Genomic DNA, 6518 nt, shown 5'->3' on the forward strand with positions numbered 1-6518 from the left:
CTGTGCCCCCAACGAAACTGCGGCCTGTGCTTAGGGAGCATTGGGAGAGTCCACTTCGTGCTCCTGCCACAAGGGGTGACCTGCGCTGAAGGACTCCAAACTGGGGGCAGGAAGGAGCGTGGTTGGACGGGAAAGGCTGATTGATGCTGGGAGCTGGAGTCAGCCATGCCCCTTCATACACACATGCACACACGAGAATACACACAGAAGTACGCATGCACACACCCACATGCCCACCCCTACACATCAGCACACACATACACACGCACACACACGCACACACATCTGGGGTAGGCCCCTGCGTCCCGAGCCCCTTGGCTGTCGCTGGCCTGTCCCTCTAGGCACCCACCTCTGTGCGGGCTTTCATTGCCTTGTCCAGCCTCACCCATGTGGCCTCAACCCAGCTCCTGTGGACTTGACTCTGGGCCATGGAGCTGGGGGAGGCGAGTTCCAGGGCACCTGCCAGCTCCCTCAGAGCCTGCACCCTGGCAGCCCCACACTCTGCCCTTTCTCCCGGAAGACCTTGAACTTCTGTTCCAGCATCTGCAAAGGTGGGGCTGGAGAGGGTCAATGTGGATAGGGTTCAGGCAGCTCCTAAAACTCATGAAAGGGCCAGCTGGCCCCAACAGCTCCCACTTCCCTCAGCCCTGGTTCTAGAACTCCGCAGGGCATCTCCTGCCCCCTCAGCCCACCCAGCATCTACCCTACCCTCCGTTCCTCCATCCACTTTCCCGGCACGACTCACTTCCACACCCTCAAGGTCCTGCCCACAGTCCTGGGAGTCGGCAGTGGCCACCTTGCTGTACAGCCAGGCGTGGAGGAGCAGGGCTTCTCCCTCCAGTTGGCACTACCCCTGGGCCTCCGCTGCCCATAGTCGTACTGCGTGGACCTCCCTCACCGCCCACAGCTGGACAGCACTGTGGGGCTGCATCAGGAAAGTCACAGGGGATTGCTGCCCTCTCCTCTCTGGCTGCCCACCCCCTGCTCTCTAGGTTTCCCACCCCCTGCCAACCTGTCTGAGTTCTGAAAATCCTCAAGGTGCCCGCAGAACCCTTTCAGCTCGCTCTGGGTGGCCTCCAACCATGGCATCAGGGTGCACGAGGCCCGTGTTCATGCCGTCCAGGGAACAGCCCTGCTCTGCCAGCCAGGATTCTGCCTCCAGGAGCTGGGGTGACAGCCGGGCGGGCCATGGCCTCCAACCTGGGTTTGCAGCTTTGAGAAGGAGTGCACCGGCCCACCTGGCTGCTCTTTAGAAGCCCGCCCCCTGTTTCTTTTTTATTTCCCACAGTTTACTCTGAAGGCAGTCTTGGTTCTCAGGAAGCAAGACAGCTCCTTCCCCGAGGTCCCCTGCAGCCCTGTGGCCTTTTCTTTTCCCTTTCCCACGAAGTTCTCCCGTGTCACAAGAACACGGTAGTTCCGGCCAGACGGTTGTCCAGAGTGGCTTATCTGTTTCCCCACTGGACCTGGGTGTGCTGCCTCCTCCCCGCGGGGTTGGCAGGAGAGCTTTAAAAGGTGCTTCTGCCTAGGCCCCACCCCTGTAGATCCAGATTTTGTCTGGATTGGAGGCTGCATGTCCATATCTTTTCAAAGTTCCAGGACATTCGAATGCAATAACCGACTGAGAAGAGCCACCGGCTTAGAAGACACCCCCACACCCACTGCCATTGGGTCCATTCTGCCTCAGTAGGAAAGCAAAGCTAAAGGACCCAGTGGGTCTCATCTCTGGACACGTGTGGAAGAGAGGCCTTGGAACAAGAGAGCGCTTAGAGGAGTTGCTAGGCACATCGAGAGTCTGGGTCCCCCATAGGAGTCCACTTGAGCCCTGGACACCGGGCAGACCCCCACTTTTCATGCCCCTCACCTCTATCTATCTGCAGCTGCTGGGCCTCCTGAGCCTGCTGTAGCCTCAGCCTCCTTTGCTCTGCCTCTGCGCACAGGCAGCGCATAGCGCTCTCCAGCTGCTGCACCTCAGCTGCCACCTCTTGGGTGGCAAAGTGCCAGCCGGTAGCTTGTGCCCTGTGTCCTCCACCATCCTGGCCAGGACCGGCTGTGCAGCTCTTGCTCCAAGTTCTGTGGAGTACGCAAGGTCTCCAGGGCTGCTATGTGAACAGGCCATTACTTGGGAGACTCCCATGAAGCCTTATGGGGCCCCATAGACATGGACCCTGTCTCCATGGTCAGCAAAGAGCCCAGGATGTCCCAAAGCCGGCTGAGGCAGAAGCTCCTCCTTGGGCCCCACATTGTGTCTTCTCATAGTCTCTAGTGGTCACTCAGGGCCCTGTGCTTGCTCCCTGCTGGGGCAGACACCCTCCCCTCTGATCCTGGAGTGGGCTGGCACCTGGTGCTGCTGCTGCAGGTGCTGCACCTCACTCAGACTCTCGCCGTTGTCCTGGGCTGTGGCCAGGGCCAGTTTTTCCTGCACCCAAGCCAGTTCCTCATCAGTGTCCCTAAAGAACTGGGAAAGGAGGCTCCGGGCCTCAGGGCTCCCGCAGGCTCTCTAGCTTGCTGTCAGTGCGGGGGGTGGGGGTGAGGGATGGGGGTGGGGGGGTCAGGGTGTGGTGGTGGTGCAGCGTTGACAGTCTTAAGGTGAGCTCCTCATGCTGGTCACAGGAGCGCTGAGAGTGGGTGTGCTGGGGACAGGTGTGGGATTCCTGCAGGAAAGGAGGAGGGGGCACAGGCAGATCTATTTCTGAAGCAGCAGCCGGGCAGGATCCTCCACGTTGAGGCTGAGCCCTTCAGGAATGAAGGCCCAGGCCCGGGCCAGCAGGCTCCGTGCCCTTTGAGCATGCTCAGACACTGCTGCCTCCACGTCTGCCTGTGACCCCAGGAGCTAATCCACCCCAGGACGGTCCTATCCACCGCCAGGGACTCGCAGCTCCCCCTCCACAGGATGCAGCCAGCTCTCCATCTCCCAGATGCTCCCCCGTACGCAGGGCCTCGAGCAGGACGTGGGGTGAGCAGTGGGCACTGGGCAACCTGGGGTCCCATCCAACCTGGCCCAGGGCGTGCACAGTCCTACCTTGCAGGCCTCCTGGAGCGTGGCCTCTTTCCTCCTACAGTTGGCCCTCAGCTCGCCCCAGAGCTGCTGAAGTTCCTGTAGCCTCGCCTGGAAGGTCTCTGAGGCCCAGTGGCCGCCCTGCAGGCCGCTCTGTCCCTCCTGCAGCCACAGTGGGCACACAGACCTCCTCCAGACACCAGTCTTGTGGCTGTAGGTCTGGGCACTAGCTTGTAAGCTTCGTGCCCCCCTATATGTAATGGGCACAAAAATGGATTATTTTGTTTCAAGGAGAGAAACCATATACAGTCCTGAGTGGGGTCCATCTTTTGTAGATGGGAATAGAGACACTTAAAAAAGAAGGGAAAAAAAAGGATTGACCCCCAGTCCCTTCACCGGCAGGGACAAATGCTCTGGTCTCACTGTGTCCCCTAAAAACCTCATGTCAAAATGCTTTCTTTTAAATTATGGACATCACTGCATTATAGTTATGACAGCCAAAAGTGGAAGCCACCTTTGAGTCCGTGGACAGATGGATGGACCAAGTCAGTGAGTTCGAGTTCTAGAATGGAGTGGTGTCCTTTCATTAAAATAGGGGGATAAATGTCAGGTCACAAATGAACCTTGGAAAGACATGCTAGGAATGAAATAAATAAAATTCCCAACTCACTGCCATCCAGTCAACTCTGTCTCATGGTGACCCTAAAGGGCAGAGTGGAACTGCCCCCATGGGGTCTGGGGATGGTAACTCTTTTACAGACATAGAAAGCTTCATCTTTCTCACAAGTCGCAGCTGGTGGACTTGAACTGCCGGTCTTGCAGATCACAGTCCATATCATAACCACTACGCCAGCAGGGCTGCTGGTAGTGACATAAGCCAGACACAAAAGAACAGGTGTCAGACCGAGTCAAGTAGAGAAAGGGTGAGCAAAGGCAAAGGCACAGAGGCAGGCAGATTGGAGATATACGGGTTCACGGTGGCACCCTTGGGCGGGTTAGTGCCCTGTGACCCCGCTACCCATTTATTTATTATTATTATTACTTTTTCTTTCCTCGCCTCTTTTTATCTGTCTACCATGTGTATCCCTGAATTTGGTCTGGTCCCTGCCATATTACCTGGTCCTCACCCCAGGAATGTTCATACAGTAGCTTTTCCCCTATGTCCCTTTTGCATTTTTTTTAAAGCTTACCTCCGTGGACTCAATGTGTACTTGTCCTTTTGTGCTTGGTTTACTTCGCTTAGCATGCTTTCCTGCAGTTCTTCCCATGCAGTGATGTGCTTCAAACTTTCATCACTACTTTTTAGCGATGCGTAGTACTCCATTGTATGTATGTACCACAGTTTTTTTCCCCCCACTGAAAAAGAAGTCTTTATTCTGATCCCACCAGCTGTACCATATGTTATGTGCCTCCTCCTTGGCAATCCGGTCTTTCTTGAGTGGTCCCATGAAAGCTTTTTTCTCTTCCACGGTCTGGAAACGGCCATGGCCCAACTTGGAGGTGGTGTCGATGAACTTGAGGTCGATCTTCTCCAGGGCACGGCGCTTGGTCTGCACCAGCAGGAACTTGTGCAGAGTCAGCACTCGCTTCTTGATGCCCACCATGCAGCCCTTGAGCATGACAAAGTCATTGATCACTTCCCCGTAGTGGACAAAGTCGCCCAGGGGGTGGATGCTCTTGTCAGAGAGATCGTAGTCGGTGGAGGCGTTGTTTGATAAGCTTGCCATCCTTGACGAGGTAGCCCTGGCCAATCTTATAGATCTTCTTTTTTATCTCTGTGCAGTGGTGGTAGCCTTTCTGCACAGTGCGGGCCATCGAGAAGGCCACACGGGCGGGATGCCAGGCCCCGATACAAGCCACCTTGTGCAACCCTCGGTGGGTCTTTCGGGGCATCTTCTTGGTGTGCCAACGACTGGTGACCACTTTGTAGCCTTTGCCCTTGGTCACCCCCGTGACGTCGATCATTTCATCCTGCCCAAACACCTGGTTCACTGGCACCAGCTTCTCTCGGGCCCAGTCCAGCTTCTCAGCCATGGAGCGAGCCCCCGTTCACCTGCATCTCCGTCAGGTGGAGCAGGCGCGTCTGGGTGTGGGCGATGGCGCGCATGACCGGGCAGGACCTCTTCATGCTGCTAAAGTCTTTCTCAAGCTGGTTCTTACCCTTGTCATCCTGCCACTTCTTGCAGTACTTGGTGAAAGCCTTCTTCTTCGACTTGTGCCAGTTCTTGTAGAACTGTCGCTTGCACTCGTCGTCACTGATGTGTTCCGCAAAGACCGTCTTGAAGGTCCGGAGGCCGCGAGGTGTCTCCACATAGCCCACGATGCCCACCACCACCATGGGAGGAGTCTCCATGATGGTCACGGCCTCCACCACTTCCTTCTTGTTCACCTTGGAGCCTGGCCTGTCGACCTCGCGCACAATGTGGGTCATGCCCAGGAAGGCCGTCAGGTGGACCGGCTTGGAGGCGTCATCCTTGGGGAAGCTCTTCACCTTCCCGCCGTGCCTGCTGCTGCGCTTCCGAGGCAGGAAGCCCAGAGACCCATGCTGGGGCGCCGAGAACTTCCGGTGTGACATTACATCATTGATCCCCACTGGTAGAGGTACCCCAGCTTTTGAATCCAATTGTCAGGTGATGGAAATTTGGGTTGTTTCCAATTCCTTGCAATTGTGAACTGTGCCACAATGAACATTGGAGCACAGATGTCTGATCTTGGTTTGTTTCTTGCCCAGTAAGGGTGCGGGGGTTGTTGGGTCATATGGTAACTCTATTTCCATCTGTTTTCGATATCGCCAGTAGACCTCTTTCTTACACACATATGAGTCTCCCTGGATTTGTTTCACGGATGATGTGTCTGGGTCATTGTGTGGTCGTGGTCTCTTTTAAGACTTGATCGATGTTTTCTTTACATTGTTTGTCCTAAAGGTCTCTTTTGTACCCTAAAACAAGGAGTCAAGGAGATGCATGGGACTTGATTGCTGAAGGGGGGCAGGAGTGAAGAAATGGACCCAAAGGGTGTCCATACCACTTCTGGGCTCTGCTCTGGAGCTGTTGCCAGCTGTCCATAAACTGTTGGCACCTGTGGCCGAGGCTGCGGGCTGACCCCTGGCTTCTCTGGCAGAGGAGGGCTGCCTTCTGCTCCGGGATATGGGGGATGTCCGGAGGCTGAGGAAGGGGATCAGGTTGTGCTCAAGAGGCCCCTGGCATGGGAGTATACTGGCTCAGCTCTTCCTCTGCAGGGTCCCACAGAAGAGGTCCCCTGGCCTGGCCCCGATGCTAGACCCAGTGGCATACTGCCCCTGAACTTGGAGGAGGCCCATCTCCTGTTCCAAGGCCTCGTGTCTGTACAGCATCCTCTCCATGCTCTCCAGAGCCTTCCCAAGGTCCAGGACTCTAGCAAGGGCACCCTGTGGAGGACGGGCACATTACAGGCTTGGCCTCTGCCCTTCTGCCCAGGGTTCTCTTCGATCCTTTCTTCCTGGCTGATTAGTGTCTACACAGTGACACTGCGGGTGTTGGGGACA

General features: G+C 56.2%; 1 pseudogene; it reads right to left on the reverse strand.

Annotated features, from left to right (window-relative positions):
• Nucleotides 1–1033: 1033 nt before the first annotated feature.
• On the reverse strand, nt 1034–5570 carry LOC142435731 (large ribosomal subunit protein uL3-like; annotated as a pseudogene).
• Nucleotides 5571–6518: the final 948 nt, after the last annotated feature.

This window comes from Tenrec ecaudatus (assembly GCF_050624435.1).
Source record: "Tenrec ecaudatus isolate mTenEca1 chromosome 1 unlocalized genomic scaffold, mTenEca1.hap1 SUPER_1_unloc_13, whole genome shotgun sequence".
NCBI lineage: Eukaryota > Metazoa > Chordata > Mammalia > Afrosoricida > Tenrecidae > Tenrec > Tenrec ecaudatus.